At 36.0% G+C, this 12,129-nt stretch overlaps 1 long non-coding RNA gene across 1 annotated transcript in view; it reads right to left on the bottom strand.

Moving 5' to 3' along the window:
- Positions 1-2,810: 2,810 nt before the first annotated feature.
- The window catches only part of LOC133640475 (uncharacterized), a 44,078-nt gene continuing 34,759 nt past the window's right edge, over positions 2,811-12,129 (bottom strand). Inside the window, exons 2-3 of the long non-coding RNA XR_009824166.1 lie at positions 3,142-3,232; positions 2,811-3,053 (exon numbers count right to left, since the gene is read on the bottom strand). This is a non-coding gene — a long non-coding RNA (uncharacterized LOC133640475). The remainder of the gene's footprint in view (positions 3,054-3,141; positions 3,233-12,129) is intronic.

Below are 12,129 nucleotides of genomic sequence, written 5' to 3'. Positions count from 1 at the left end.
ATCATGGTTTTATTGTTTACTGGTTGCCGACGACCAAACACCTCATCATTATCTCCGACCTAACTGTGATTGATGCGCTCCGCCCTTCCGGAGGTTAAAACAACGGCAGTGTGGAGCCTTTATTGGCTCCTCCTACGTGTTTGTTGACAAGCCGTCAAGGACACCCTCAACATGTCATCCAGCGTGACGACCGCGCGTCGCATGGCAGCTACTCCCCGGGGTCAAAAGGCCGCCTTATTACATCACCATATGTTACCAATCCGGCTTCCTCGGACAGACTAATAGACATAGCCTCGCCTCGTCACGGGATTCTGCACAAATGCCAGCAGTCGCGGAGAGATACGATGCTCTGGCAGCCAATCAGGGCGGGGAAAAGGAATGTGGGGTCGGTAATGGCAAACACATGCTTGTGAAGCCCGAAGATATTTGTGGAAACACACCTCCATAAGGCGCTGACTGACACGCCATTTATTCTAGCTCAGTCAACAGAACCTTTTTGGTTCGGAAAGAAGGCAACATGGGGTCCGAACGTCCTCACGGCGGAGTCAGAAATGATCAAGCATGGTGACATGCTCACTTTTAAAAATACCTCTCTCTCCGTACACGTAGTGCCCGACACACCCCGCAACTACAACGGAAGCGAACATGTGGAACGCAGGAAAATGTTGGATCGTTACTCATTTTGCACCGACCGGCCCCAAACTTTGTATTTTTTAAGAATGTTTTTATTGTATTTCATTTTTATTTTTTTTTTATTAATCAATCCAACAAAATAACACACAATAATACCATAATAATACAATTCCCATTCCAAAACCAAACATTCAGAATAGCAATCAACAGAGCAATTGAGAGGACACACAAACATGACACAAAAAAAAGACTGCATTATTTCTATCCGTAAAAAAGTCTGCATTTTTTTTAATTGTGAAAAAGTCTGAATTTTTTTGGTCAAAAATCGGAATTTTTTTCAAGTGTCAAAAGTTGGATTTTTTCTATCTGTCAAAAATCTAAATTTTTTCTAAATGTCAAAAAGTGTAAATGTTTTCTAAGTGTCAAAAAGTCTGAATTTTTTCTGAGTGTCAAAGTCAGATTTTTTTTGTCAAAAAGTCTGAATTTTTTCTAAGTGTCAAAAAGTCTGAATTTTTTTAACTGGCAAAAAGTTTGAATTTTTTTAAGTGTCAAAAAGTCTGATTTTTTTCTAAGTGTCAAGTCTGAAATTTTTCTAAGTGTCAAAAAGTCTGAATTTTTTCTAAGTGTCAAAAAGTCTGAATTTTTTCTGAGTGTCAGAAAGTCAGATTTTTTTTTGTCAAAAAGTCAGAATTTTTTCTAACTGTTAAATTCTGAATTTTTTAGCAAAAAGTCTGAATTTTTTTCCAAGTGTCAAAAGTCTGAATTTTTTCTAACTGTTGAATTCTGATTTTTTTTGGCAAAAAGTCTACATTTTTTCTAAGTATCAAAAGTCTGAATTTTTTCTAACTGTTAAATTCTGAATTTTTTTGGCAAAAAGTCAGAATTTTTTCCTAGTGTCAAAAAGTCAGAATTTTTTTGGGGCAAAAAGTCAGAATTTTTTCCTAGTGTCAAAATGGATGGATCGGTTATCGAGTCAAAAGGATTTTCGAGAGTGTGAGAGTGTTTTGCATTTTTCCCATCATCCCTTGTAATGGATTTAAATGGGTGTAATTTATTTTGTATGCTTATTGGACTTTTTTTCTTTAAATAACATCCACAAAGTTCAGTGAGCAGGTTTTGTTTTGTGTGACCACGTTTGTTTAAATTTTGTGCTGGTTGAATTTTTTTTCCTGCACCATGACTAGGGAAGCTTGTTTGAATTTGGTCATAAAAATAAATGCTATGCACATCATCACGATACAGTTTCATTTATGGCCACTGACTAGAGTTGCTTTCATTGCGAACTATCTAGCAGCTAATAGACCGCTGACAATTTGTATTTTGGATTCTCCAAATTGAAGACAGGCCACATTTGGCCGATGGGCCGTAGTTTGGACACAACTGATCTCCATCAACAATATGAATTCCCTAAATGGATGGACAGGACAGATTAAAAAAACAAAACCAAATTTTTAAAAATCGATTAATAATCGAATTAAGAATTAAGAATTAAGAATCAGAATCAAATCTCGAGTCAAAACAGTTCTCGATTCAAAACCTATATTTTTTTTAATGATTAACTGCATTCCTCCATAAAATAGATAAACAATTCTGATTAATTTCTATATTACTTAAAAGAAAACTGGTTTTGTTTAATGACATTTTAGCCAAACATTTAACGTTGTGTAATCAATCAGAAATGTCATGCATCTAAAATGCACCAAACATGGATAAGTGTGGAGAGAGTATTTTGCATTTTTCCCATCATCCTTTGTAATGGATTTAAATGGGTGTAATTTATTTTTTATGCTGACTGGACATTTTCTTTTAATAATATCCACAAAGTTCAATGAGCAGGTTGTGTTTTGTGTGACCATATTTGTTGACATTTTGTGCTGGTTGAATGTTTTTTTCTGCACCATGACTAGGGAAGGTTGTTTGAATTAGGTCATACAAGTACATGCTATGCGCTTCATCATGATACAGTATAATTTATGGCCACTGACTAGAGTTGCTTTCATTGGAAACTATTTAGCAGTTTATAGACCGCTGGCAATTTGTATTTTGGATCTCGCCGTCCGTAGTTTGGACACCACTGATCTACAATCAACAATATAATTTCCCTAAATGGCTGGACAGGACAGATTAAAAAAACAAAAACAAATGTTTTTTTTTAAATTATTTTTAATCGATTAAGAATCATTAAAAGTAAGAATCCCAGTTAATCTGAATTTGTCATTTTTTTTGACGCCCCTGGTTATTAGTGTCAACACGGCAACATTTAAATATTAAAATATTATCTGCGGGCCGCACTTTGGACACCCCGGATCTAACTCCTAGCCAACAGGCTGTGGTTTCTCATTTTACGCTGGATGACTGGAAAACAACCTTGACCGAAGAGTGAACGGTCTCATCTGGAAACAGGTTCGGGTTTTAATCCCCTGCAAGGACAGGCGGTATTAGAGCAGTTTGGAGTAAATGTTGCTGTGGATTCAGAATAAAGTGTTGACTGTTCACTCTTGATCTCACCTATCAGAGATCTTATTCCTCAGAGCTCAGCACGCCGAGGAGAGCCGGGAGGCAATAAAGACGAGAGGGAGTCCGTCCGGCATGGCAGAGACTTGGGACCAGAAACCGGAGAGAGAAAAGACATCCTTGAAGGTTGACTTTGAGAACTCATCTGCCTGCAGACCGTGATTCAGACCGAGGTGAGGCCCTTGACATTTTGAGCTGATTAGGAATTTCGCCAGCCTTAGCCCTTTTGTGTCGTGTCAACCCGCTCTGACATCGCATAACGCCGTTTCATTATCATGCAGTCACATCTAATAATGGCGCTGCCGTCCTCCGAGCTGGTGAGGTATGCAAGGAGGCCTCCCAGGGAGGCGACCCGAGTCAAAAACTGCAGGATCAGTGCGACTGGGCAGCAAATTGCATTATGACGCTGGTATGCATGTACTGTCAATTCCTAATTTTCTCCTAGGCTTTGACCCTTGCGGCTTATGAAACGGTGCAGATTTCCCTCTGTTTCTATAATGTAAATAATTTAAAAAACAAGCAAACCCACTGAGTTATTGTTTGTGCTATGGCGCCATCTTTTGCAGTGGCTGCATTGCCCTTCGGTTTAGACCAGAGGTGTCAAACGTACGGCCCGAGGGCCGGATCAGGCCCGTGAACAGGTTTTATCCGGCCCGCGGGATGAGTTTGGTAAGTATAAAAATCAGTCGAAATTTTTGAATGAAAGAAACAGCAGTTCTAAATGTGTCCACTAGATGTCGCAATAGCAATTCTTTGTACCTTTGTAGATGATGCTACATATGTAAAACAATAAAAATAAACCACATGAAGTTAGTGCACCAGTCGAGGAAAATGAGCAAACTACATAAATAACATTCTGTAATTTGATTTTGATATTACTTTTTTATCTTGATAGATTGAAAATTAACACCAATGAGTTGACTGATGATAATTATCACATCATTTATTCAGAAAGTATAGATAACGACGAATAAAGATAGAATACTATTAACCGCAACATGTAAGTCTAAAAAAAAAACCAACAACATTATGATTTGTACATTTTCAGAATGTGCTTGCTCTATTTTCAAACAAAAAAAAACAATCTGAAGTTGTCTTTATTTTTAAGTCATCGTGTCGTGATTTTACCAGTCCGGCCCACTTGGGAGTAGATTTTCCTCCATGTGGCCCCCCATCTAAAATGAGTTTGACACCCCTGGTTTAGACTGAGCTATGAACCTACCAGAAGTACAATTGCCGTCCATAGCGTTTCTACTCGTATGAATTCTTCATTCATCACTCCAAACAACGTTTGTAAGTTTTACAATATATCTAAAACAATTCTTACTTACTATACCGTCCCATGTGTGATGTCTGTAGGAGTGTTTCCATGCATATTTGTAACTGCTATTGTAATGTAATAATAATAATAATAATCAATTTTACTTATAAGGCGCCTTTCTGGGCACTCAAGGACACAGTACAAAATCAAAACAATAAAATCAATTGGATAAAAACAACAACAACAACAAAGATCGATAAGATTTACAATAAATAAGCAGTCGGGACTAGGTGTGTTTTTGACACTATAGTCGTTAGAACACGTTCCCGAGTATTTTAGACTCAGACTTAGACATTAGACTTGGACAAACTTTAATGATCCACAAGGGAAATTGTTCCACACAGTAGCTCAGTTGCAAAGGATGGAAAGTGTAAGGATGGAAAGGACAATGCAGGTATAAAATAGACTAAAAATGTACCGTAGTACCAATATAAAATATAACATATATGTAATATTTACATAATATATGTACATTATATGACATATACTGATATATTATATTAGATGTCTATATCACACACATATATATATATATATATATATATATATATATATATATATATATATATATATATATATATATATATATATATATATATATATATATATATATATATATATATATATATATATATATATATATATATATATATATATGACTTCTGTTTTGTTTGATCAGCCGTTTTACTGCACTATGACAGACATCTTTGGAAATAATTAAGGTATGTAAATAAACATTTACAAAATATTTCCGTGTAGTGTCAAGGTCAAGGTAGATTTATGTATACAGCACATGTGTAAAACAGGCCGCCGCCCCCCAGTGTTGTACAGATTAAAACAGAAAGGTAAAATATCAAAAATAATAATAATAATAATCAAAATCTAACTAAGCACAAAACAGTCTATATTTAAAACAGAGTTAAAATGCATACACATCGTGCAAAAAAAGTAGAAAATTTAAAATGTAAAAAAATAATTAAAAAAACACCAAAAAATATGAATGAATACAAAACATTGTATTCATAAAACACATTAAAAATGGTTAAAAAATAGTGCAACAAATAAAAAGGTAGACGATTAAAAATATAGAAAATAATATAAATCACAATAAATACATTCTATTCATAAAACACTGTTAAAATGCATAAAAATAGTGCAAAACAACAAAAGATAGAATTATTATTATATTTTTTTTAATTGTAAAAATCCTGATAAATACAAAAAATGTCATTTACAAAACACAGTTAAAAATAGATGAAAAGAAAAAGATAAAGATAAAAAAATGTCCAGCTCAGCTTGTGTTAAACGCCAGTGCTAATGAGTGAGTTTTTAAAAGAAGATTTAAAAGTAAATAACGCATTTAACAAAGTATATATATATGCGACTTATAGTCTGATGCGGCTTATAAATGGATAACATTTAGTGGGTGCGGGTTATATACACTTCAGATAGCTGATCTACTTAGCTCATGAGCAGAGGACTGTGTTTCCTAAAAGAGAAAAATAGACTACACAACCTATTTAGCGTAATTTTTTGTCTTCATGTATATGAAAAATAAATGATTATTAAAAGAACCCCCACAATAAAAGGAGGAGAAGATGCAAATATAATCATGTGATTTATCAAGCCTGGATTTTTTTACTCAGTGTGTCTGAAATGTTTGCAGTCAGGCAAATGGAACGTTGACTGGAAATGTGCTGATTCAGACATGGCAAGTTGACGACTTCCACGTCTCCAGACGGTGACTCGTCGGACCGGATCGGCTTCTAACGAGGTCAAGTGCGGTCGTCTGGGGCTCGTGACGACACAACGTCGCAAGGCTGTCATGTCTAATAAGAAAATAAGTCGCTATTGTTGGCCTGGAAAGGAGACCATCTGCGTTGACAAAGGAGCAGCCCACAGGGACCCGACTACTCCGTCCCGTCTCATCCTTCCAGGCCTCAGTGTTTCTGCGCCACGGTCTTCCTGATACAATGCACACATCTCTGCAGACAAACACTCCCTGGGCGCACTTGAGAGCGCATTGAAGTCGCATCCTGCAGATGGACGTGCCGCGTGAGCTCGGGGTTCGCCGGAGGAGACGACAAGACGCGGGTCATGAGGGGGCGAGCGGCGAACAATGCCACGAGGCGCAAAAGGAACGGGGTTGACTCATCTGTATCTGTCTAATTGTTTGCTTCCTGAGCGTGCGGCCAAGAAATGGAACAATGAGACAGGAAAGAGGCGGACGTGGCTGCGGCCCGCCTCACTCTCGCCTCTATTTAGGAAGGCAAACATGACCAACCCGTAATTAAGAATAATTGATGGACAATACACTGGCTTCATGCTAGGGCTGTAACCTGTATCACCGTATCAGTGTTTTAGATCGGTCAATATCGGTAAATATTGATTTTTTTTTTACCTATGGAGAAATATACACTATTGCCAAAAGTATTTGGCCACTGTTGCGTCAGACCAGCTCTTCCTCCCATGGAATCTAAGTTACTGGTCAATCCCAAGTTCTTTCGATGACATATATGCTGAGTAAGAAGGACCATCAAGACAGAATTTGAATATTTTCAAGTTTTACTAAAGCTTTAGGAGATCATCTTAACCAATACATTCATATCGGCTACTCTAGTTGATCTGATATTCAATCTGAAAAGCCCACTCTTTGCACACAAAGAAAGCTAGGGCTGTAACCTGTATCACCGTATCAGTGTTTTAGATCGGTCAATATCAGTAACTATTGATTTTTTTTATGACCTATGGAGAAATATACACTATTGCCAAAAGTATTTGGCCACTGTTGCGTCAGACCAGCTCTTCCTCCCAGGGAATCTAAATTACTGGTCAATCCCAAGTTCTTTCGATGACATATATGCTGAGTAAGAAGGACCATCAAGACAGAATTGGAATATTTTCAAGTTTTACTAAAGCTTTAGGAGGTCATCTTAACCAATACATTCATATTGGCTACTCTAGTTGATCTGACATTCAAACGGAAGAGCCCACTCTTTGCACACAAAGAAAGCTAGGGCTGTAACCTGTATCACCGTATCAGTGTTTTAGATCAGTCAATATCGGTAACTATTGATTTTTTTTTCTGACCTATGGAGAAATATACACTATTGCCAAAAGTATTTGGCCACTGTTGCGTCAGACCAGCTCTTCCTCCCAGGGAATCTAAGTTGCTGGTCAACCCCAAGTTCTTTCGATGACATATATGCTGAGTAAGAAGGACCATCAAGACAGAATTGGAATATTTTCAAGTTTGACTAAAGCTTTAGGAGATCATCTTAGCCAATACATTCATATCGGCTACTCTAGTTGATCTGACATTCAAACGGAAAAGCCCACTCTTTGCACACAAAGAAAGCTAGGGCTGTAACCTGTATCACCGTATCAGTGTTTTAGATCGGTCAATATCGGTAACTATTGATTTTTTTTTCTGACCTATGGAGAAATATACACTAATGCCAAAATTATTTGGCCACTGTTGCGTCAGACCAGCTCTTCCTCCCAGGGAATCTAAGTTGCTGGTCAATCCCAAGTTCTTTCGATGACATATATGCTGAGTAAGAAGGACCATCAAGACAGAATTGGAATATTTTCAAGTTTTACCAAAGCTTTAGCAGATCATCTTAACCAATACATTCATATCGGCTACTCTAGTTGATCTGACATTCAATCTGAAAAGCCCACTCTTTGCACACGAAGAAAGCTAGGGCTGTAACCTGTATCACCGTATCAGTGTTTTAGATCGGTCAATATCGGTAACTATTGATTTTTTTTTATGACCTATGGAGAAATATACACTATTGCCAAAAGTATTTGGCCACTGTTGCGTCAGACCAGCTCTTCCTCCCAGGGAATCTAAGTTACTGGTCAATCCCAAGTTCTTTCGATGACATATATGCTGAGTAAGAAGGACCATCAAGACAGAATTGGAATATTTACAAGTTTTACTAAAGCTTTAGGAGATCATCTTAACCGATACATTCATATCGGCTACTCTAGTTGATCTGACATTTAAACGGAAAAGCCCACTCTTTGCACACAAAGAAAGCTAGGGCTGTAACCTGTATCACCGTATCAGTGTTTTAGATCGGTCAATATCGGTAAATATTGTTGTTTTTTTCTGACCTATGGAGAAATATACACTATTGCCAAAAGTATTTGGCCACTGTTGCGTCAGACCAGCTCTTCCTCCCAGGGAATCTAAGTTACTGGTCAATCCCAAGTTCTTTCGATGACATATATGCTGAGTAAGAAGGACCATCAAGACAGAATTGGAATATTTTCAAGTTTTACTAAAGCTTTAGGAGATCATCTTAACCAATACATTCATATCGGCTACTTTAGTTGATCTGACATTCAAACGGAAAACCCCATCTCCCCCCTCTCAACACTGATAAGGAAAAGAGTGGGGGTTTCAGTTCACATTCCAAGGGTGAAGACACTAACCAGGCATCTGAAATGTCGAAAGAAACTGGTAGAATATACAAAGGAAAAGAACTAGCTACTCTAAACATGGCTATGTAGAAAGAAATAACTCTTAAACATATATACATCCTCCACACCACCCATCCAAATCAATCACAATCAGGTGTCCTAATCACTTGGCCCGGCCACAGGTGTATGGACCAGTGCACAAAAGCAAGGTCCATAAAGACATGGATGACAGAGTCTGGTGTGGATGAACTTGACTGGCCTGCACAGAGTCCTGACCTGAACCCGATAGAACACCTTTGGGATGAATTAGAACGGAGACTGAGAGCCAGGCCTTCTCCACCAACATCAGTGTGTGACCTCACCAATGCACTTTTGGAAGAATGGTGGAAAATTCCTATAAAGACACTCCGCAACCTTGTGGACAGCCTTCCTAGAAGAGTTGAAGCTGTAATAGCTGGAAAAGTTGGACCCACATCATATTGAACCCTATGGGTTAGGAATGGGATGGCACTTCAAGTTCATATGTGAGTCAATGCAGGTGGCTAAATACTTTTGGCAATATAGTATATATTAATAGACAGACTGACCAACAAAGTTCATCCGCATGCCCCGCCCACATCCTTTGGCGTAGGCTAAAATATTTCGCAATTTGTCATCGTCCATTGTTTTAATATCCGTGTTTAGAATTTGGGCTCATTTGGTCAAAGTTCTCTGGAGGAGTCTGTCCAAATACGACCACTGGTTTTGGCCCAAAATTGCGTGACCAATTTGTTTGCGGACATGGATCTTTGAGGCTTTTTTGTGCTTCCTGTCATGACATTGGCAAGCTTGCAAACTTGATTATTATGCAAGTTAAAGCACCCCAGATTAGTACAGGGCGATATGACCGATATATGGTTTTATATCGGTCAATATCGATATTTGTTTTATGACCTTTGGAAAATAAGAAACAGTAAAAAAATACATCAATTGTAAAAAAAAATATTTGAAATGTAACTTCCTCTGATTATAATCCCTCAGCTATCAAGGCAGAAAGGAAATGTCAACACAAGCATGGAAAACACTCAAATGTCAACAACATAGTAACATCACATTGAACATTTAACAATAAGCTCTTAAAATGAAGGTGCAAAAATAAGGAATATTTAAGAAATGCTTCATAAAGTGTGAGAAAATAGTGCAAAGTGTAAACATAGAGAAACCTGAGAATAACTATTTTCTGCAGGTTTAGTGCTAGGATATAACGGCTGTGTAACATTAACTTGCCCTGTTATTCTTATTTAACTATGGAAAGGTATTTTTGTTTGCAATAATTATTTAAATAATATTATTAAATAAGTCGATGTGGATAATTATTGACATTTTTTATAATGTTTGGAAAATAAAGAGCAGGAGAATAATATATTATATTTGAAATGTAACTTCCTCTGATTACAATCCCTCAGCTATCAAGGCAGAAAGGAAATGTCAACACAAGCATGGAAAACAATCCAAAAATGTAAACAAAATTGGAGAATAACATTAAACACTTATTAATAAGGTCTTCAAATTAAAGTGTAAAAATAAGACATATGTAAGAAATGCTCAATGAAGTGTAAGAAAATAGTGCAAAGTGTAAACATAGAAAAACTTGAAAGGAACTATTTTCTGCAGGTTTAGTTCTAGGTTGTGTAACATTAATTTGCCCTGTTATTCTTATATAACTATGGAAAGGAATTTTTGTTATGCAATAATTATTTAAATATGATTATTATATCGGTCAATGTGGATAATTATAGACATTTTTTATGACCTCTGGACAATAAAGAGCAGGAAAATAATATATTGTATTTGAAATGTAACTTCCTCTGATTATAATCCCTCAGCTATCAAGGCAGAAAGGAAATGTCAACACAAGCATGGAAAACAATCAAACTGTAAACAAAATTGTAGAATCACATTAAACACTTATTAATAAGGTCTTCAAATTAAGGTGTAAAAATAAGAAATATGTAAGAAATGCTTAATGAAGTGTAAGAAAATAGTGCAAAGTGTAAACATAGAAAACTTGAAAGGAACTATTTTCTGCAGGTTTAGTTCTAGGAAATAACGGCTGTGTAACATTAATTTGCCCTGTTATTCTTATTTAACTATGGACATTTTTTTTGGGTTATGCAATCATTATTTAAATATTATTATTATATTGGTCGATGTGGATCATTATTGCAATTTTTTATGAATTATTGTTATGCAACAAATATTTAAATATTTATATTATATCGGTCCGTGTGGACAGTTATTGAAATGTTTTATGACCTCTGGAATATAAGGAGCAGGAGAATAATATATCTTATTTGAAATGTAACTTCCTCTGATTATAAACCCTCAGCTATTAAGGCAAAAAGGAAATGTCAACTAAAGCATGGAAAACACTCAAATAATGTCAACAAAATAGTAAATTCACAGGCGAAAAATAAGGAATATGCAAGAAATGCTTAATAAAGTGTAAACAAATAAAAGTGCAAAGTGTAAACATAGAGAAACCTGAGAATAACTATTTTCTGCAGGTTTAGTGCTAGGAAATAACGGCTGTGTAACATTAATTTGCCCTGTTATTCTTATTTAACTATGGACATTTTTTTGGGGTTATGCAATCATTATTTAAATATTATTATTATATTGGTCGATGTGGATCATTATTGCAATTTTTTATGAATTATTGTTATGCAACAAATATTGAAATATTATTATTATATCGGTCCATGTGGACAGTTATTGAAATGTTTTATGACCTCTGGAATATAAGGAGCAGGAGAATAATGTATCTTATTTGAAATGTAACTTCCTCTGATTATAAACCCTCAGCTATTAAGGCAGAAAGGAAATGTCAACTAAAGCGTGGAAAACACTCAAATAATGTCAACAAAATAGTAAATTCACAGGCGAAAAATAAGGAATATGCAAGAAATGCTGAATAAAGTGTAAACAAATAAAATTGCAAAGTGTAAACATAGAGACACCTGAGAATAACTATTTTCTGCAGGTTTAGTGCTAAGAAATAACTGTTATTCTTAACTATGGAAATTAATCTTTGTTATGCAATAATTATTGATGTATCTATGTATATTTACTAATTATGAGTGTTTTATACCGAGCAATAATTCAGTTACTCAGTTATCATTAATAATAATACCTGCTCAGTATATATATTTATTAATTACCGAGTAGGACTTGAATGTGTCATAGTA

Source organism: Entelurus aequoreus, linkage group LG23 (genome assembly GCF_033978785.1).
Source record: "Entelurus aequoreus isolate RoL-2023_Sb linkage group LG23, RoL_Eaeq_v1.1, whole genome shotgun sequence".
Classification (NCBI taxonomy): Eukaryota; Metazoa; Chordata; class Actinopteri; order Syngnathiformes; family Syngnathidae; genus Entelurus; species Entelurus aequoreus.
The sequence above is the reverse complement of the archived record's forward strand: the minus strand, read 5'-3'. Positions and strand labels throughout refer to the sequence as shown.